We start from the raw sequence: 22635 nt of genomic DNA on the forward strand, positions 1-22635 counted from the left end.
TAGTCTGCAGATCCATGAGTTAAGGCAACTGTTAAAATCTCTCTGAATCTTAGGTGAGGCCCAAATGACTTATTTCAACACAGTGATATAGTCATTTGGAGACATAAAAGAGAAGTGACTGAGAAACAGGGCCAGTCAAGAGGATGGGTGATGTAGGTTGTTGCCTTGGGCAGCAGCAGCCTGCCAAGGGCACAGCATAATGGTCGTGTCTTCATCTCCTGCTTTGCCTTTGTCAGTGCCCAGGGAAATCAGATTTGCTGCTGCTGCCAGGGCAGGGATCAGGATGTGTGAGGTTGGGGCCAGCTGCTTTTGGCAGTCACTGCTTCTGCCTGGCAATTTCCCTTCTGACAGCAAGAGTGGCCTGAGATGAGATGTATGGGGTCATGATTTAATAGGATGCTTTCTCCTGGTGAACTCGGACACAATCCTTCCCAACCCTGGTGGCTTGTTCAAGTCCTTCAAGATTATAGCCTATGTGAGCATGGGCTGAGTCTCTGCTGTGTCCCTGCTACCAGCCTGTGATTCAGCCTGGCTGGGTGGTCACAGCCATCCTCATCTTCCTCTGTCCTCTGAGCTGGGTTTTGTGTGAAGGCCTGGTATTCCCACAGGTGGAATGCGGGGATGCAGTTTGGAGCTCTGACAGCTCTGCAGTGCAAAGAGGTGATATTTTCCAGCACATGAAGGTATGGATGCTGTTGGAAACTTTGATGGTGAATTTTAATGTAAAAGGAAAGGAAAATTTATTACAGTACATAGAATTAGTGTCATGTGAAGAGAACAGGCCCCCGAAGACATGAGTCTGAGATTCTGAAGACAGTGTTGCTTCTCACTACAGGCTCCTTCTTCCTTTGACCCTCTTTGTCCATGCTGGTAAATCTTGTAATTGACCAAGTCAGCTATTTGTCCCCCCTTTAAAAAATGCTTGTGCCTTCCATGATCTTCCACAACACTAGGACTTTGCAGCAAACTAGAGTTAAAAGAAACCTCTTGATTTCTGAAGATGGAACCCTGTGAAGGATCAGTTCAGAGTGTTTTTCTAAAAGATGTGTCCAACTTTCACCATCTCACTATATGATTCTCTCTTCAGGAAGGACTCTTAGTGAAAGAGAAGTACAGTCCCAGCAGTGTACTCGGAGGCTGAAGCAGAGAGCTAAACAGAACATCTTATGTTCCAGCTGGAAAGATTTCTTTTTCTGGTAATCCTCCCTCAGTGCCTACACATACTCTCTTCAGGCAGTTGTATTAGAAACAGTTGTGGATACTGCAGAACTGATTGGCTTCAGCAACAGGATGGAAACTATTTCTTTGAGAATTTGAAAGCCAGAAATGGTTTCGCAGTTGGCTGCAGGATGGATGCCATTACTTCTGAGACCAACAGCTCAGGGTTGTGTGACTGGCTTGGAACAAACATCCCAGGCAAAGCTTGCTCAGGTGGTGGTCTTTCTGAGCATTTCTTTCCTTTTTTTTTCCCCCCATAAACATACAAATATTTGTATGGGGGACTATGTTGGCCATTTTTTTACCCAGATTCAACTAATTAATGTCACAGCTGTTATCTGACACTGTCGTAATGGTTTCACTGGTGGAAAGTGATAGCAGAGTACCAGAGAGTGGCGAATGCAGGAAGATGATTTCTTCTAGTAGCTAGAAAAGGTAAAGGTTTCTCCTTTGCTGTTCTAAGAGGCAGTTAAAGACAACCCTGTCTTTAACCATCTTAAGCATCTTTTTTTAGAGATATTTCTGTACTGCTGCAAGTTACCAGGTTTTATGGCTGACCAAATGAGCCCTCCTCAGGCAGCTGAGGTGTGGGCACTGAAGATGTATCTTCTCAGAACCTATCCCAGCTGCTAAGGAAAACACCTTACCAGAGACTGCTCCCTGAGTGCCTTTGGTGTAATAACCCTCATGGGGCATGGCAGAGAGGAGGAGATAATCCAGATCACTAGAACTCTGTTGCTGGTTGTAGTGAGATTACAGATGTAACTGCTTCAGATTGCTTGTATTCAAGCACCTCAAATCAGATTTTTTCATTTTGGCCCACAAAATCTGATATACCAAAAGGCTGGGCTGCCATTCAGTGAGACCTGGATAGGCTGGAGAGCTGGGCAGGGAAGAGACTAAAGAAGTTCAACAAAGGCAAGTGTAGGGCCCTGCACCCAGGGAGGAATAACCCCATGCACCAATATAGGTTAGGGACTGACCTGCTGGGAAGCAGCTCCACAGAGAAGGATCTAGGAGTTCTGCTGAACACTGTGGCCAAGAAGGCTGATGGCATCTTGGGGTGCATTAAGAAGAGTGTGGCCATCAGGTCTACCAGGTTGTCTTCCTCTTCTGCTCTGCCCTAGTGTGTTCAGTTCTGGCCTCCCCAGTACTAGAAAGATAAGGAACTACTGAAAAGAGTCCAGCAGAGTGCTACAAAGATGGGTAGGGGACTGGAACATTTCTCTTGTGAAGAAAGGCTGAGACACCTAGGGCTCTAGCCTGGAGAAGAGAAGGCTGAGAGGAGACTTATTAATGCTTATGAATACTTAAAGGGCAGGTATCAAGAGGATGAGGTCAAACTCTTTTCAGTGGTACCCAGCAAGAAGACAAGGGGAAAAGGACACAAACTGGAACGCAGGAAGTTCCACAGAACATGAGGAAATACTTCTTTAATTTGAGGGTGACAGAGCACTGGCATGGGCTGTCCAAAGAAGTTGTGGAGTCTCTTTCTCTGCAAATATTCAAAACCCACCTGGATGAGATCCTGCATAACCTGCTCTAGGTGAACCTGCTTTAGCAGAGGGGTTGGATTAGATGACTTCTAGATGCCCAACCCCTGCCATTCCATGATTCTATGGAATTCAGCTCCTTACTTTAGTGTATAACTGAGCAAGTCTCACAGGAATAAAAAAAGGAGAAGCTTTTGAAGAAAAAAATATCTCTGTAGAATAACTAAAACTCAGCAGAAATGTTTCTAGGCTCTTCATCTACATGATTAGCTCCTAGTCAAGCACAAAAGCAATATTTTCCACTGAGACTGTTTGAGACATCTATGCATTTATTGGCACTTCAGTAGTGAACAAGGCAGTATACCTTTTTAGCTATGTACTTTTTCTGTTTTCTTTTCATAAAGAGGGTCATATTTGATCTCTTTGAGATCAAATGGGTTTATGCTTATTCTTAAATGTGCTGCTGTTTTATTCTAGGGAGTATCTCGTTCAAGGTGGCTCCTTAAGCAAAGGATTGCATCCTCTGAAAAAGTCAATGTACCTCTGATGGATGTACACAGTGCCTGTACATCCTTGGAGTGCTGCAGATTGAAACTTGACTGATCCCAGTAGTGAACTAGATGATGGCAACATTGAAGAGGCTTCAGTACCTGATGGCGAACTTTAGGTCAAAATGCTGTTTAAAATGAAAATCAAGTGGTCTTCAAAATATATATTCCTGGCAAGTAAGTTGCAATTTGTTGCCTTATTGCACAGAAAGATACCCTCTGTAATTCTAAGACATTGTCATCTAACCTTTGGTACTACTTCTGCATTGCCTTATGGCAGCAGGAGCAAACCACTGGATGGTGAATATTTAATGAAAAGGTTGACATACGTTCACAGTGAATCATTTGCTACATAACTAAATAAAACAGTATTTCTTACTCACTGCCTAGATCTATTTAAGTATAGCATGTATGAATTATGTCCACAGGGGAGAGAAACTAAGGTTAAAGTAACCTGGGCTACAAATTTAGTAACATATAAACATATATTTTATCTTGTGACAGCAGGTGGTGTCTGGATCAATTTTCAACATAGGTATGCATGTGTTTGTGTGTTTGTGCACCAAAAATGTTTAGATGTGCCTAATTTAAATTCAGCTGTTCAAACCTCCAATTTGTCCCCCATCCTTTTTCCTGTGCTGTGTGTCTGTGTGCACTAAGGCAGTCTTGAAGTAGGTGGTCACACTGTATTTTCTTACTTTGGACTTCTCACCTCAGTCAAGATGGATGGTGCTTTATTCCTTCCTTCTATCTCCTTCACATTACTCCATCCACATCATACGTGTATGAATACAGGCTTTCATCAGGAAATGCAAATACTCTGATCATAGTTTCAAAGCATTTCATTATACAGGTGGATGTCTGCCTGCAGCTATCATTCCATGAGATGAAGTTGTCCTAGGCCCATTTTTTGGTCAGCCTATGAGATGCAGGTGTTAAAGCCTGTTACTCTCTGATGTGCCCACTCATTTTGGATTCTGTATATGGAATATGGGGAACCAGAGTACTTAACATGTTGTTTTTTTCTTGTATTTGCATTAAAAGCACAGGTCCCATTGACTTTACGGGGAAGGTGGGAACTTTAATGAATTATGCCTATACCAAATGTCCCAACCTGGAAAATGAAACATGAGTACACTTAAATTGTTGACTTACGAAGGACCCTGGGGAACTCAGTGATGTAGGAAAGCTGTGCCCAGAGAAGGATGAAAATCCTGTTTTCCAGAATGGGGCAGAATTTTCAGTAGTACACACACACTTCCAAGGCAATTTGGGAAACAGCTCAATCTCTCTCAGCCAAATTTGCTGAATTAAAGCTCGTCCTCATGTCAGGTATTTTGACTGTGCCTCTCTCTCTTATATTGACTGTTTGGGCACTTCCTACTCTCAGCCCCCCTCTCTATTCAGTAAACAGGGGGAGGACCTCCCATCCTGAACAAGGGAAGCTCCTCTGCAAAACCCAAAGCTTTTGCATATCTTCCCTGTGGAATCCTTTAACACTTTGACAGACAGCCCAGAGGTTCCCATCTGCAGGACTAGGCACATAGGCAGTGTTTGCTGCTTCCTCTCCCACACTTTCCTATTGACTTTGCAGGAAGGGATTTAGGGCAAGAAGAGAGGCTCTTGTTCTACACAATCAAGTCTCCAGTCTGTGAGTATTCAGGAAGGCAATCCCTGATACTTTTTATTTGGAAAGCCACCTCATCCCCAGGTTTTTAACCAAAGGGAAGCACCTCACATCTCCCAGCTTCTGTGACTGTTGAGTCCTGTCAGATCAAATTTCATTTTTTTATGGCCCATTCGTGTCCAAAACTTGACTCATCCTATATACTGAACAAGGCTGGAAACTGTGGGAAAGCACTATATAACTAAACATTGGATCCTGGAATAGTACAGCCCATGGAGATCAATTAGGGATTGCACAGTCATCTCCTGACTTTTGGTAGCTTGAATTTTTTTCTTTGAACTGAGGAGTACAGACTACATGCCCAGTCATTCTGAAAAGGAGTGAACAGTCTGCCTGAAAATGGGTCTTTGATTCCAGTTTGTTTTTTGCTAATTGCAGTTATGTTTTTTCTTAGGAATTACTTTATTCCTGAACTTGAGCACCTTCCTTGACAAGTAACTTCACAAAGCAATGTGCTAAAAAAACCAGCAGTAGTATGGAGATCAGTATCTGGCAAGATTGGCTGTTTAAGTGCAGTAGAAAAATAACAAGAAAATAAGCATATGTGAGACCAGAAGGCCAATTATCCTACTTGCAGTTCTCATATGGGTTCACTCAAGCTTACTGTGGCATACCCTGGGGACTCAGCTTAATGACAGAAACATTAAACTTTGACATTAAGGGAATAAACTGTGTAAGTGGGTTGGAAGGGTACCCAAAACGTTTTATTATTTTGCCTGTAATATTCATGGTGAAGCATCTTCAGTTTTCCAGCAATACATCTTATTTAATTTCCTTCTGAGAATTCTCTGTTATCAGAAGAGTTGGTTTAAAAAAAACTATGTAAAAAATAAGTAAACAGTAAATGTCTCAGAAATATTTCTGTTGTATTTTTCTGAATGTTGTAGGTATCTAAAAATCTCACTGTTCTGAGATGCAAGATGAAAACAGCTGAAAATCAATTTGGGGTTTTGGCAAGCAATACATATTCATGAGGCCAAGAAGAGTGAGACTAACTTGACATCATACCAGCCAGGGCTCTTAGTGAAGAATGGAGACACCCAGATTAAGTATATTGAGTGAAGATGAACCAAGTGAGATTCAAAAGCCAGAACTTCAGAGTAGTCTAACAGGTGAGAAATACTCTTAAGAAGATGAATTCCCACTCCTGTTTCATTAGAAAGGAGAACCCTGGAACATCAGCATCCCAGATGAATGCCTTCATCCTTGGAAGTAGTAGAAAAAAGTCAGAGACTTCCCATCCCCTGCTGACTTGGTGTGGAGCACAGGTATGATAAATTCCTCTTCATCACTTTCAGATTCCTCCTACTCCTGCTTGGTTTAAAACGTTCGGTTGATCCCGTTTTCCTCTCTCCTGAATTTCAAAGTCTTTTTGAGGGGGATCCATCCCTATGTAATTGACTATGACTTCCTCAAGCCTTTGCAGTGCTGTTCTTTGCCAGGGCTTACTGAACCCTGAGGAGGGGTCAGTGCTGGAGTCAGCCACAGCTGCCTTAGACATTGCAGCCTTTGAGCTTTTACTGCTTCAGCTCTCAGCCTGACAGAAAAACAAAATGGAAATTAATCAGAAACGTGAAGCAAAGTGGAGTTGCTCCTAGTACTGGTGGAAGAAGCATCCCAGAGGCCTTTGGCAGAGGATTATAGATGTCAGCTTTTGTGTTTCCTTGGTGAATGAGTCACTGTGGCTGTGTGTCTTCCCTTTTTAAGCATTCGCAACAACATTTTTTCCCTGTTCATATGACTGCTTCCAAATGCTAACTTCAGATACATCCACGAGGGCTTTTGCAACTCTCTATGAACTCCGTCTGCTTTGCTAGATAGAAACCAGCTTTGACCCAGCAGCTGTTTAGCCATATTAGCATGGTCCAAAAGCTGGCCTGATCTCTCTGGCAGGATTTAAAATTTTGCTGGCTGGCTGTGTGTTATAAGAGTGGGTTCTTGTGCAGATGGATCAAAATAGAGGCAGACTGAGCTTGCAGTTACTTGCAAAGCAAGGCTGACTTTATCCTATGAATTTGCAGTAGAGAAAACAACAAACCTAAATAAAATGTCAGCGTCTGACTCCATTTTTCATCGCTTCTCCTGTTCTGGGAGAGCTGCTAACTTGTCAAAATACAGTATGTATGGGATAAAATACCAAAAAGAAAATAAAGAAACATATGGGATTTTCTCATTGTATTGAATTTTGTGCTGGAAGATGAGACTGTTCCCTGCAACACCATGTACTAGAGATCACACCATGGTATATAACTTCAACTTGAACTTTCTTACTGCCCCTTTTGTTGTGTCAATGTTTGAGTACTCTGCTGAGTTGGCACCACCGGATGCAGGTTTTTCCTTATTGAGTGCTGGCAGGAAACATTGCACCAGAGGAGTGGACACAGCCCAGGGTGGCTGCTGGGTGCTTGCAAGGGGAGATAATTTCCTGAGTGGCATGAGACAATGTGGTTTGTTCATCATATAAAAAGCCCATCACTTTTGGTATTTTCCTCTGATTGCTAAGTCCACCGCAGAAGAGTAAAAACATATGACACATAAAAATAGGATGTATCCCGAACCATTGCACATGCCATCTGTTCTCAAAGAAACAACTGGTAGAAAAAAAAATAACCATGGGTTGAAACCTTGCATGAAGTTGCCATTTAAAGTAAGTGGGGTTGGCTTTGTTATTTTTATTTTTTGAAGGTGTGGAGAAAGGGCTGTTTGATGGCAACTGAAAGAAAACAAATGTGGAACCAGAGTCCATGAGTTACAGACATGTAGAGAAGTCATGTCATGAATATCTGTTAAATAGCAAAGTCTGGTTTCTAAAACCACAGTGATGCTGGAAAGGACCCATGTGTCAGCTGATGCAGATGACCGCAGTAAGGTGTCTATCTACCACTAGAAGGTGGTTCCTAGTGAAAATGTCTGCCTTAATAGTCATAAACAGTAAGAATTAATCTTATTGTTAGGCCCATTTCTCTGATGAATGGCATGGCTTCCTCACCCATTCAAATTTCATCTGGTCTGACAGAGAAGGGTGGTGGATCAGCAGCTTGGGGAATACTGACTGTTTCCCTTATGCTACTCCCAGATGACACCCAGGGCCTGTGGGGATGTGAGCAAAGACTCTCTGGGCATTGGCTCTTCTCAGCAGTCAGCACTACTTCTTCTGGCACCACTAAGGTGTGAGTATATGATTGAAAAGAACTGAATTTTCAGACAGTGGGAAGCTGCTGTTCCCCATGGAGCTGCAGTAACTGGCCATGCCACCTGCCCCAAGTCTGATGAAAAATCCCCAAAACCCATGGGCAGACTTGGTTGCTTGTGCTGCTTTGGATGCTCTGCTGAGGAGTAAATTGGGATACCTTTAGTGTATCCCCATTATTTGCTGTGTAAATGGAATAGTCTGAAGGTTAACAGTCAATTACCAAGCTGAGGAGCAATTCATTTGCCTCCTTTTAGCAATGATGGCTGATGGCTGAGCTGATGGCTTCAGAACATCTGTGGGCTCCATGCAGGTGTGGTAGCACGTGAAATTGTCAGGCCACAGTAGTGACACAAAGACTGTTTTTTGGGAGTCTTATACCAGCTAGAGATGTGAAAATGGGATGCCTGCATTTCAGTGAGTTTACTCCTGTTCCACACTTATGAGAAGGTCAGCACCCTTGTATCTAAGATGTATGGCAAGAAACTGAGCGTGAGGTAAAGTGAATGAACCTTGCATGGTGTTTGCTCAAAAAGGATAGTAATGTTCCAAGGGAGTGTCCTAATCCTGTCAGCCTTGCTGTTTTTGCTAGTCCCAAGTAGGAGAGTGTGGTGAGATAAGAAAAGGGCATTTTAATGAATAGTTTGATAGTGATGTTTCTGACTCTCTTCTTTTTTTACATCTTGCAATCCAGGAATAGCTGCAGTGATGTAATGTTGCTATGTAGAATATTTTTCAAAGCATGTTTTGAGTTTGGTGTCTGTGGGTTTGACAATTTTGCTTTGAAAATGAGTGCACCTAAGGTAAAAGGCTGTGTGTGTGCATTTTCAGGCTGTTAATCTATCTGAATTTGGTCTGCCGTACCTCCTCTTATCTCCAGCCTGAACATCAGAAGATTCGAGCAATACTCGCTTGTGCTCAGGATTTGTGAAAAGGATGGGGCAACTCTGCTAAACACATTCTCTGCTTTGTGGGAAAATAAAGCAACAGCCTGCTCTCCAGTGTTTGGTCCCAGTAGACCTAACTCCTGAGATTAAGACCTTTTGATACTTGCCCCAGGAAATGAGTAATTCCTTTGTGATGTGCTGCTACAGCACATTTCTGCTGACATGCCTTAACCAGGCTGCAGCAAAACCTCCCTGCATCACCTCAGTGTTGTCACTGAACAGTGCAACCTTGAGAGTTAAGCTCCCTGGAAGCATGAAGAGGGATGTGGATGGGAGAGCAAACTTCTGATTTCACAAGTGATAACAACACAAAACCCTCAGTTTTGGAGGAACTCTTCTTTTTGTAGAAGACTTACTTAGCAGCCTAACTCAAGGCTAACTTACCACAGAGAAAGGTAATACTGAGCCCTTTTTAAACAAAATACACTGCTCTTGCAACACAGTTTTTCTAGTTTCAAGGCTTGTGTATGTGGGTTAAATACAGTTAATGTTTTAATAATCCAGCAACATTTCAAAAAAACACTCTGCTTTTGTCTGCCCACTTTTTCCATCTCTTGGCAAAGATGGTCTTGATCTCCCATGGCAGAAGTTTGATATCTCTCTAAAGTTGGAATAAAGCCTCTTGTACTCTGAAATGTTAGATCAGCCTCTTTTTTTTTTTTTTTTTTTTCCAGCTGTCAAGCTTAATGCATTTTTAAAACATCCTCCTACTTTAAGGTACATCTAAAATTGTGAAAAATGAATGTGTAATGGCACATATATATTTACTACATCTCTCTGTTCATGAGAGACCTGCACTAAAAACTACATTCTTCTACTCCTTAAATTTGATCTAGATCAGCCCTGCTCATAAGTTTAGATATAGCTGTGAAGTTTCTAGCCTTGTGGATCTTTATAATGGGTTAAATCAAAACTCTGTTTTTAGGCAATACTAAATTCTGGCCCCCAAAATATGAGTTAGCTTGCAGTATGACTCCACTGTAGGCTTCTATATCTGTATCCTATCGTTCTCTTCTGTGACTTCTACCTCATGTTTGCTGTGATGCCTAATATTTTAAAAAATTCATCAGATACATCCGTGTTTTAAAAATATAAACTACTTTTTTCAGGCTATGGACCAACATGTTAAAAACCATCTGTGATATCAGTTGCTCAACTTATGCTCTCAGAAGAGCCTGCTTTACTCAAGGCGAGTGCTCTGCACTTACAGAAAATTAAGATGGTCACTTAATGACTCGATTCACTTTTGAATACTTCAGCTGAGACTCTACCATTACAGCTTTTATTATACCTGACCCTGTGGGCTCTTTTGAAAATGTGGCAAGGTTAAATACTTCTGTCATTTATCCCAGTTATTTATGAGCCCAAATGTGAAGTTAGGTAACTGGTTTCAAACACGTAACCTTGAAAACAAGCGATGAAAGTGATGAATAAAAACTAAATGAAATTCCACAGCCCGAAGCTTAGGCAAAATGTCCCTTTGGCTGTTCAGGTTAATGTGATTACCAGGGTTTATTTCCTGGTATGTTTCCAGGTATGTTATTCCAGATATGTTTCTTTAGCCCCTGCTCTGCTTGGCTGACGATTTGATGCCTTTCCTTGCTCTTCTGTATATAAATAAGATGAATTGTTAGCTATCAAATTAGGAATTCTCTTCTTCTATCGGGATGGTCTTTAAAGAGGGTAAGATTGTTTTTGAGAAGAAAAAAAATACATAATTCTAGTTTGGGTTTTGTAAGCCACGTTGATCACACTGAGGGTTACCTAAAATTGTCTCCCTGTAAAATGCAGCATAGGTGGTGTAGAGGTACAGAGGGAAAATGCATGTTGCACAAAAATTCTGTTTACAGGGAGACCTGCACCACATTTTGAAGCATTAAAGGTGCTAAATCCCAGTTGTAGAGCTCTTCTGAATTTCAGTAATTTTAAACATCAGATCAGTACTTTATGCCACATGGCATGTTGCTGCTTCTGTCCTTAGCCACTGCAAGTGGTGGGCATCTTGGTTTAACCATTCAGATAGGCTCTCTGCAAGTCACCAAGGGTTTATGTAATTTTGTCCAGAGAGAAAAAAATAAAAAACTTCCTAACTTGGGCCTCCAGGTTGGGTTGTGAGCTTTCTAAACTAATGCTTGTCCTGGGTTGCTCTCTTGCAAAGCAGCTGGCAGCCATTCAATGTGGCCCATTCTAGATGCCCAGAATGTGTCTTTTGTTGTTAACTGTTGCTTCTTGCAATTCTGGAAAGTTCCAGTACTTTCATGCTAGACTCTATTGACCATTATTTCATTGACTGTAAAAGATGTTGAATTATATCGTGCAAACTGTCTTTAGTCATGTAAGCCCTTGGCTGTTCACTGAACGTTGCTCAGACATTTACTTCCACCAGTTTCTTTCTCAGAACTCCTCCCCAGGTTATCACTTAGGTCAAGCAAGACTCAGTGCTTGCTTCCATCCTTCCAGCTTTTTCTAAAAATACCCACTTACATGTTTGATTACTCTGTGCTCAGTGTTCTCTGATTTCCTGCTGGTATCTTCTCATGTGAGAGATGAGCATTTTTTTTGGGCTCAGGTTTTTCCATTGCTGATAGAATACGAAGCTTTACATGCTAACATGAAGCAGCTCTGTGTTGCAACCGAGATGGTCCCCACACCTCAAGTTGGTGTTGTTGATTTGCGTTTTTGTAGAAATATCAATTGAAAAAATTCCCTTTTTCTTCTGGGTTCTCAACTAACCATGTGACTGTATGATACAGTGATGTATGATCATTGTAAGATACAATGACATCATTTACACACTCTTCCTCCTAAAATAGTTGGGATTGCCAGATTCTGATTGTATAGCTGATTTATGGCTGAGTTACCAAGATAACAAAATTTCTTCAGAGCAGAGGTGGGCTCCTGTGCTTGGCTTGGCCATTTTATGACTGCCTGGTGAAAACTAAAATAAAAACACTAAAGTAGAAATTTCCAAAATTTTTTCACTTGATGAGAGCTTATGGCTGAGTTAATTGGCTGCATGGAGCTGGCATGGCACACCATGCATGGCACACCAAAGGCACATCTGCTTGTTGTCACCTTTCAATCTGCTGACTCTGTGGAGACAGAGAACATTATTCCTGATAACATTCCCACTTCCATTGCTATTATTGTGGTATCTAATCATCTAAAGATGGTCTGAACTGTGTGGGTAATATCCTGCATACCGAGAGAGATGTCAAACAGAAACACAAACCCCTTTGTAGTAGCTGATGAAGTTGCCCAAAGTTCCCAGGAGTAAATAGGAATCTGAAAGGGTTATCTTACTAAGGAGAAGAAAAGCCATAGGATTCAACTCATATCCAGCTATGCTTTACCTATGCAGCTATTTCTCTTTCTGCTGTATTTTATGCTAGAAAAGGAGATTCTGGATAAAGATCTTAATTTACCAAACTTTTTTTTTTTTCCCAGTAAAACTCTTTGAAATTCAGATTTTTTGGTACATACAAATAAAAAAGATACAAAATACTTTTTCTTAAATCAGCTTTGTTCCCTTACAAATATGAATATGGGAAATCATATGTTTTTGATGAAGAGATGTGAATAGGGCACTTGGCTGAGGTTGAATAAGGCGTGGAAACCCATTTCAGTTAAAGCATAAGAAAAGTGTATTGCAGTCAGCTCCAAGCTGGGAAAGAATGTCTTTGCAAAGAACCCCCTTTCTTTACAGCCTGTAGTCTACAGTTTCTGATGAAAATAATGACTCCCTGATATTTCTGTCTGGGAAATGGAAACATTAATATTCTCCCAGTGACCTCACAGCAGCGACTGTAAATTACATAGTACTCTGGAAACACAGCAGTAGGTGTTTCCTTCCTTAGACAGTTTATTACAGGGGCTTCATCCCACAGTATATTGCCCATATTTAACTTGTATTTTGGGTAATATCAGTGTGTCAAACAACAGTGTTGTGGAAGCTGTAGCACATCTTCTCCTGGATAGAAGGCTGGCAGAGGTGGCTGGCTGTGCAGATGATGGTCTGGGGCTTACCCTGGGTGAAAGCACAGAGATGTAAGGTCTGGGATGCAATGTTCAGTGTTCCTAGGGATTTATTTACTGTTTTTAACAAGATTTATGAGACTTAACCTCCTTCTCAGACTTGAAAAGATCTACGTTATCACATTTACTCATAGAGATATCAAATGTTTGGGGAAATTTCATTTGCTTTATCTGGGGCTGTTGATTAAGGTGTGAGATGTTATCATTGGCAGTATGGAATTTTTTCTGAATAAGCATAGTATCAGACTAAACACTTTGTGGACACTGAAGAAGGACCATGTCTGGACATCCTGGTTTCACTCTAAGGGGAGAATGGAATGTTCATCCAGGATGTCTGTTTTACTGGGGACCCTTCTAGGAGTTGTTTTACCTAAAAGTAGTAAATAGTGTTACTTCTCTTGTTTACTTGTTTTTTGGGTTTTTTTCCCATATTTTGCTTCTCTTGACAGTTATTTAGACCAAGTTTTTAAATAGCTTTTCTTTTTTACAGGTGTTAAAATAGAACAATTCACTGTCCATAGAGATTCTTTAATTTAGGGGATATCGATGTATTGCTTTTGACAGGTAAATGTACAACTTTTTCATGTATTTTTGTAAATTGAAGATTTTCTTCTATGGTCAATTTTTCTGCACATTCTTGCAAAAGCTGCAAGAGAGTAGTGTTGTCTGATGTCAGTCACCTGGTTACTGCAGGCGTGGGCTGGAGCTCATGGAGGAGGGAATTTTCTCAAGTGCTGCCCTGTGGTTGGTGTGTCGTCCCCAAATAAAGTACCCCAGCCTTTTCCTAGCATGGCACTCATCTCTTAGGTAGGTGGGGAAGGACCTCAGTGCACATGGAAATAAAAGCACCAGAATGCAGGGGTTGGGGGGAAATAAAAAACCCTCAGAGAAATGGCCTTTAACTTAAAGGTAAAGAAAAATCTGGAAATTGTGTGTGGATTTGTTTGGAGAAGGTTGGAGAAGGGCTGATAGATAATCCCAGTCTGGGTGAAAAAGCATATTCAAAGAAAAGTTACTGTAAAAGGTCTGACTTTTTACAGACCAGTGAGGCCTCTCAAGCATAATATTCAGGTGACAGATAGTTTTGGCCAGAAGTATTTTCTGGCTGATATCTAGGGTCAAGTATGTTGGTTAATCATGAATGGGAACCAGAAAACTGTTTAGAAGATCCTATGTGTACTTGTAGGGAAAGAGTCAGAGTCTCTGACAGCTTAGGCAGCTTTATTTTGAAATCACACAAGTACAGCTCTCTGCCATCCTGGAACATAATTCTCCTTTGGCTAATCTTAGTTAGATAGCCTTTATTTTACCCTCAGAAGGTATCTGGTAGAAAATACAAAGAAAAAGTTGGTAGATACACTTGTTCCATCCCTACTTGTATGCCAGCGAGGGCTTGCCCTTCTTTAACAAGATCCTGAGGCAAGGGAAAAAAGAATTCTATCAAGCATCTTCATGGCGCTGAGGTCAGTCATGGTTCTTTTTTAATTTACTATGACACAATGCTGTAAAGCCATCTCAACTTGGAGTGTAAAAATGAGGAGCCAGAGACCTGTGCTGTGTTACTTGTCTCCCAAGCAGGGCAGGGCTGGGTGTTCCCCATGGTGTGGGAGGATGCACATGGGGCAATTTTTCCCAGCTTTGCTGCAGCCTGGTTTCTCAGCTGGCAGAAAAAACCACGTTGTCACAGGGCAGCAAGCCAGGTCTGGGGATTTCCATGTACACCTTCCTTCTCAGCATGTGCATTCATCTGTGCATGCAGAGGAACTACAGCCAAGTGCTGCACTGCAGGTAGAGGTGGGGGCTCTCTGGGAGGCCACAGAGAGGGTGAGCAGGAGCCCAGGCACGGCGCTGAGTGTGTGCCAAAAAGTCAAGCCTCTCAGAGCATGAGGATTTAGACCTGTGGCTAATAAATGAATGAGGCCAAGAAATAAAGGACTTCCAGTTATGCTATGGCAGGTGATTCCCTGCATGACTTTGTTTTTCCACCTTGTAGTCTCTCTGCTTGCTGTGTGCTGCTGGCATCAAACATGAGCAAAGCGCAAGCCAGCATCTCAGTTATTTGTGTTTTAAATGCAGTGTGGAGAAAGGTTTTTTATCTGTCTAAATACCTCAACTGATTCCTGGACAGACTCCCTTAAACCTGGGAATTTACCTTGTTTAGTGCATGTGGAATGTGGCATATAGCTTAAAATGGAGACTCCTCTTTCTCCTTGACTGGAAACTCTTTAAAATCTCAGCACACCCACACACTGAAGGTCAGGCTCATTTGAAGCATACCCAAGATTTCCCTGAGTAGTACAACACATTGCTGCCTCTGCATAGCTTTCCTTTTCATCTTCTGTGCTGGGCTTTTTTTTTGGCAGTAAGGCTATTGCAGTCTCTTAGAAGCACTAAATGCTATTTCTGCAAGAGAAAGGGTGAATATTAATAAAAGAATGTAATATCTGTCTTTTTAAGCAAACATGGGGCTTGGGGTCTTAATGTGAATCTGTCACCTTTGCTGAAGTAATGCAAACCATGAAAGGGCCGAGTGGATCTTCAAACAATATCATGTAGCACTGTCCCATGGAGTAGCCATGGTTCCACGGTGGCTGGCTTCTAATTCAAGTCTTAGGTCTGCTGAAGGTCTTGGCAGCATTGAAGATGAAGGTTATAAATAATTTTGAGAGGATTTAAAGGACAGAAATTTTCTCTGAGGAGACAAATTTAGAAACGTAAACTTGATAAACAGCAATGAATGTATCTGAAATGTCTGAGCGTATTTAATTCAATTTCCTCTTCTTGTATGAAGCATGATCAAGAGCATTTCTTATTTTTCCAGAATGCTGTACCTAGGTTAGAAAGCATGATTGGATCAATTCTTAGACTGATAATAACATAATAGCCTGAAGTCCCAGTGCTGACCACTGAAGTGCTTCTTCAAACATCTCTTTTGAACAGTGCTGGATGTAATGAAAATAACAATCACACTTGTAGTTCCACATGAGGAAAGTATGTCTTTGTAATAGGTGAAAGTGGAGTTCTGTCTCTCACATCTCTTGTACATACAAGTGGTAGTCACTGGGTAAATTTATTATTATGATCTGTTAGTAAGAGCCTCTAGATTATTCATGCTGCTTGTTAAGGTCAGGCTGGGTCTCCGTTTTACCCACTGATACCATGTGAATGGAAACAGTTGTTGTTAAAGAAATTGCATCTTCATCGTAAGGAAGCAAATAACAGGCTTCAAAGTTTAGGCAAAAAATGCAACCATCACAATCTGCAGGACTGCATTGCTTAATATTACTGTGTTCTACAGCTGGAGAAAAATTTCTGTGATGGTTTGCTGGAAGGAAAATACCTCAGACCTCTACCACTTCTTCTGATTGATAATTAATTATTTTTATAACATCTCAGGCAGAAAAGTTGTTTGGTTCTAAAAGCTGAAAGAAAACAAGCAGGTGGTGAAATGAGGTTTTCTAGAATTCTGTGGAAACACTTGTGTCTTAAGCATTACTTTTTAAGCACCATTTGTCAAGTCTCCTTGGGCAACACCCCATTACTGACTACAGAAATGTATTCCTGGTGCTGCTAGAGAGCAGAGGCACTTTCACACACTTCACGTGTGTGTTTTGTGCCATGACTGTGTGACACTAACCACAACTACAGCCACAACAGGCTTTTCCGACAACTCTTTACTAATACCCTGTGATTCAAAAGGTGTTGGTCTTTTTTCAGAAGCTGCTAGACTTCCAGGAGCAGATGCAACCCTTATCTAAAAGGTTGAGCTCAGCCAGGTTGTGTGTGGGAGTAGGTGTTGCTGGTGTCTCTATACCTTCTCACATCTCTTAATATCTGTCAGGGTTTAACACTGGCCCGGCAATTAAACCAAGTAACAGACGCTCTCTATTAATCTCTCTCTCCTCCCTGATAAGAAAGGAGAGAGAATAAGGGAGAGAGACTTATGGGTTGGAAACTAAACTACACAGCTTTAATGAAACAGTAATGATAAAGAGGAAAAATCACTAAATATATACAAATATACAAGAAAATGGATACCACATTCCTCCCCCCTTTCCCCCAATAGCTCTCACGTCACCACTGAGGCTGCAGGGCAGCCCTGGGAAAGTCCAGGCTGGACTCCTGGAGTTGGCAGCAGTTGGGAACTGGAGGCAGGAACACACAGATAAGGGCTGGCACGGATCAGGACCACAGGCAGACGAATGGACGGGATCCTTCCAGGATGCCGGGTGAAGGAAGGGAAGCAGGAGAGGCAGGAAGGGCAGGCAGCTGGAAGCAGGAAATCTGGCTTGGCCCTCGTGATCCCTCAAATTTATACTGAGTATGATGTATATGGGATGGAATACTCTGTTTGGTCAATTCTGGCATCTGTCTTGTCCGTTCCTCCCCAAAGGAGGGATGCAGCTGGGACCTCTTTATGTTTTCCTCAGAGCTGAGCAGTGTCCTTGGCTCTGCACACCAGTCTCTAGCAGTAACTATAAACATCAAGTGTTATCAGTCCTAGAAGCAGACACTGACTGAGAAACTTGCTGTTAATTTCAGCAAGTGCAACTACTTACAGGAGACTTAGCTAAAAGCAAAAGTACAAGACAGAAAATCACTTTTATCCTGGCCCAAACCAGGACAATATCTCACACCAATATCTTTGGATCACCTTGCTTTCTTGGTGGCTATTTGTTTCCTTAACTCTTCCTTTAGGCAGCTTCCAAGCCTTTTCTCTAAAATACCCTTCTTAATGTAACACGTTTTGTTTCATGTCTATCCAAACTCTCACCTCTAATGAGATGTCCAAGCCTTCTTACTTCTCTCTGTGTGTGTTCCAGTTGAAGCTGAGCAGTCTGTTGCCATAGGCTTTAATATTCTTGCCCTTAAAGGACAGAAATTTTATTTGGTGCAGTCCACACTATGTTAAGGAGATGTTTCCAGTGATGGCTGATGGCTTACACAATCTTACGAAGAATCTGAAAAAGCAATTGACAGGGTGAAGTACAAACATGCTCTTTTGTGTGACATGTTGAATTATATATATAGATATATTTACCTGTTTTAACAGATTTTTATTTTAGAAAGTTTTCCTTTCTGTATCTTTGTACATTTCTATTGAGAATCAGCCCAAAGAATGACCAGTCTCTTTAGGAAAAAAAAAATTAAATTTGAAACTCTGCTTGAAATCCCATTTTCTCCTACTTTTTTCCTACTTACTCCTCTTTATACGGACGTACATACATACATATATGCATACCTACATATTTGAAAATGAGACATGGAAAAATAAGCCTACTCAAAGGAATGATACCTATTTGAAATTATCTTATTAAGACAGAAACTGGTAAAAAGTAGTTTGTCACTTTACTAATTCTAGTTCTGCTTTTGAGAACATGAAAGGAAGTATTTTAATAGTCTAGAGATTTTTTGCAAAAGCTTCATTTTTACAAATTCTTTACAACTGAGTAGCACTAATTTGGCAATATTTCTTCAAAATTGAACAGCTGAAGGGATAAAAATTGAGTTATATTATACTTGTTTTTACTGTTACTTTGCTTAGGGATTAATAAAAAAAACTCAGTTACCTTCAAAAGGCCTCCCAATCATTTTCAATTGCTCAACTATTGTTGTGTTAACTATTTATTTTGGCAGATGTTAGTTGTTATCCAGTATCTTATCTAAATAGTATTTCATCTTATTAAAAAAACCAAGCGAACAGAGATCCAAAACTTAATACCTGGGAGTTTTAGGAACTGAAATGTCAATTACACATGAAACTCCATTATTTCTTGTGAATTTGTTTGAACTTCAAAGAAAAACCCAAATACTGTGTATTTACTGGAAAAACAAGAAGTATTTGGCTTTCAAGTAAAGGGTATGACAATGCCAAACAGATCCATATTTTTTACGGTGTTTTTATTCATTTTGTTTGTGCTTAGCTTTAAATTATAGTGAGATAACAATATTAAATGTATGGTAATGGAACATTCTAAATCAGGCTTTTTAAAATGAAAGCTGAGTACCCGCTTTTTTTTTTTTTTTTTTTTTCCCAGGTTGAGGCTCTGCAGAAGCAACATGGGCTGGCTTGGGACTTGATCTCAGAGACATCATCAACAGAAAAAGGGTCTCCCATAGACTATTAACATCTGGGAAAAACCTGTAGCTTGTAGCAGAGTGGTGAGCAGAGCCAGCCACAGTCCTGGAAATCAGAAAGGAATTTGTGGCATACACATGGGCTCATCATATGGTATGTAAAGTGAAATGTTCATCCTAAAGTAAGAGATTTCAGTAGTGTTCCCACTTTTCCTGCTGTAGAGTACCTGTAAATCAGCACCTTCTTATTTCTATGTGTCCTTTGAAATTTCTCTGTTCAGAACACTCTGCGGTTGGAAAAACACAGGTGTGCCTGCAGCTCTCCAGAGGAGACAGTGATTCAAAGGCCTTTCTTAGGCTGTGATGGGAAACAGTGAACCAGACTTCAGGTGTAAACTGGAGAGGACTTTGCTGTCAGCAAGGCACCCTTTGAGTTAGCTGCAGCTCAAAAGATTGGTGAAATGAGCAGAGCCAGAGCTTGACTAGAAGCCAAGAAAAAAAGCACCTCAGATCAGTTAATCTACCATGTTGCATGTGGGGGATCTATGATACGACACTGCTCTGCCTGCTCTGAAATAGGGTAATTGAAGGGATACAGTCTTCAAAAAGACCCTTGTGCCTTAACAGTGGGTGTTAGGGCTTGCTAGACACCACTGATGTAGGACTCAGGAAACTACTCCAGAAAAACCACAGAACTTGTGAGAGGAATAATTATGTAGCAGCTTGTGGAACTCACGGGGGCTTTGGGGACAGATAGGAAAAGTATAGAAGAGGGAGACCAAGCTGTTCAAAGGTATGAAACCACTGTACAAGCAGCAGCTGAACAGAGTTGGAATCTTCATCCTTTCAGTGCTGGAACGCCATGACAGAGACTGATAAAATCATGACTTGGAGGTGACTTTAAGTTTTGTTATTATTATTAGATATTTAGACATTATTAGACATTTAGATACTCCAAAACCTGAGCAAAGCTCCTGTGGTTTACATGCATCATTTTTGACATGTCTTAGTCACACCTGAGGGTTCTTACTTTGCAGACACTTATAAAATCACTTTAGGAGCAGATGTAGGAAGCAGAAATATTTAAAAGTGAGTGAACAATGGACCTTGGAATAACAAACATTCAAAGTAGTGAACTGAAATATTGGCTAACATATTCACCATCACCTCTCCATTCGGAAGGTATTTCAAGGCCAGAGTGTTGGTACTTCCAGACCTCTGCTGATATGACAATAAAAAAGCAGAGAGCTCTGTAATTATTGAAGAGAAAAACAAAACATCCCTTACTTTCATGAAAATTATCCCCTCTCTCCTTTCCCCCTTTTTATCACAAACACACACACCTACCCACAGTCTCTCTCCCCCAAATCCTAAAGGACAAGGTCTTCAGCAGATGATGAAGAAATTAAGAAGTTTTAGCCCAGCTGCACAAGAGGGTATTAGCTAATGTCAAGGTTCTTATCTGGCATCCCAGAAAGGTTACAGGGTTGATATATTTCTGGAAGATACCTCATTGTTTTTCTTTTAACCTCTCTGACTTCTGAGAACTCTTGTGTAATTGCTCATTTCACAGATCTCCAGCTGTACCAGAAAAATTTGTTGCCCTGAGGTCAAGATTCAGTTGTGTTGTGTCATCACTGAAGTGTGTTCTCATTTTTTGGTCTGGTAGGCTGGTGACATGGCTTCAGTGAAGGTGATCTGTTTGTACTCTGGTCCAGATCTGATGACATAAGTGTTAAAACTGAATCATCTGATTGTGAAACTGAACTTTGTGAACACATGCCTGTATGTTCTTTCACAGTTTTTTTGAAATTTCCACTGAAAATTTCAACTAGTTAACTTCAGCTAACCAGGTTTGGAGTGGTCTACTGACCGGATTTGTTGGTCCTCTTTCAGCCTTGCAACAGAAACTAGCTGAAAGGGGAAGGATTCTAATGGATTTTCCACCCAGAAAATATTATTTGAGTCAGAGAGACTTGCACAGCAGTGGGGAACCTGGTCTTACAAAGAGCCTGCTCCCCTATACCATCATATTTGATGGCATCCAGCACTTTATGTGATCAGTTTTTCTTTATGTCAATAAGAACACCAGCCACAATTTTCCTCCAGTAGAGATCTAATGGAGGGTCCAAAATCAGTACCTTAACTGATGATCCAAGTTAAGTTACTCTTTCAATACTATTGTTATTGGGCCCCACGTTGGTGAAACAAGCATTTGCTCTGAACAAAACCCCCTCCAGACAAAACATCTAAGGTCTGCCTTCCTCCTGATATGCTAGGGTTGTCATGGTGTCTCAAAGGATTCAAGGGGAAGGTAGACAGAACTCTTTAGTAATTTGCCTGTAAGGAAACTATCTTCTTACTAGAAAATTTTCCTTAGCACTCTAGAACAAGCTCCATCTGTCTGACAAATAGTGGCGTCTAGTTTAAGAGTTAAAGCCAGGTTCGTATTTGTTTTATTACACTTCTTTTAAGTATGGTGCAATTTATATTTCCAGTGTGGAGATAGTCAGATAAGGTGTGTTGCTTAGGAGATGTATTTCTCTCATGTCCCATTCTTGGGATGTGTTAATCACATCTGGATTGAATTGATATGGACTTTTCTCCTTTGGGAGGATTGGATCATATCACACTGAAATGGCAACAGCTGGAATTATACTCAATTTTCATCAAGTATATTTGAATGATCTTTCCTACCTTGGCTCCTTGTCAGTCTTTCCAAAAGCAGTAACTTCTATTGTGATTTCATGGCTCTTTCAATTGTGAATTTGGCCTAGCCTCAGCTTTCATCTGGGAAAAAATCTCCCAAATTAAATGTCTTTGTGAACCTATGTAAGTGAGGACTTAGTAAAAATGTAAGCTAAAAGTTTTGGTCTGGTTAAGGAGCTATAGAAAGGTGCACCTCTCAGTAGTACTCTGGCAGGGGAACTGGACTAGATGATCTCCAGAGGTTCGTTCCAGCTCCTAACATTTTGTAGTTCTGTGATTCTACAGTCCCACCAATGTACTATCCCTTTTTTCTCCAAGTTGCTAATAATGTACTTTTTTCTTGGATGTCCACTCTTTAAACTCTTCCATTATTTCTTCAATTCCTACATAGGCTGAGTATCAAGCTGAAACGTCTCCCCTTCAAGACTCTTTACTGCTACACTGCTGCTGGTCTTACTGACCTAGTGTCTAAATGCAACACTTTCATCCTCTTCTTGGCTGCTGTAATTGTAGGTTTCTTCTGGGCATTGCAGTCCCATTGAAGTTCTGGGCCCCTCAGTTTAGGAAGGATATCGAGGTCCTGGAGCAGGTCCAAAGGAGGGCAACCAGGCTGGTGAAGGGACTCGAGCACAGATCCTATGAGGAGAGGCTGAGGGAGCTGGGGCTGTTCAGCCTGGAGAAGAGGAGGCTCAGGGGAGACCTCATCACTCTCTACAACTCCCTGAAAGGA

General features: G+C 41.1%; 1 long non-coding RNA gene across 2 annotated transcripts in view; it reads left to right on the plus strand.

The window, feature by feature from the left end:
- LOC139792737 (uncharacterized) overlaps window positions 1-20936 on the plus strand; it is a 145019-nt gene extending 124083 nt beyond the window's left edge. Inside the window, exons 8-10 of one of the 2 annotated variants that reach the window (XR_011724379.1) lie at window positions 5834-6214; window positions 19157-19350; window positions 20866-20936. This is a non-coding gene — a long non-coding RNA (uncharacterized lncRNA). Of the gene's footprint in view, window positions 1-5833; window positions 6215-19156; window positions 19351-20769 lie in introns of both variants that reach the window. The other variant, XR_011724378.1, reaches the window with a different exon arrangement.
- Window positions 20937-22635: the final 1699 nt, after the last annotated feature.

The sequence above is a fragment of the Heliangelus exortis genome, chromosome 2 (genome assembly GCF_036169615.1).
Source record: "Heliangelus exortis chromosome 2, bHelExo1.hap1, whole genome shotgun sequence".
NCBI classification, from domain to species: Eukaryota; Metazoa; Chordata; class Aves; order Apodiformes; family Trochilidae; genus Heliangelus; species Heliangelus exortis.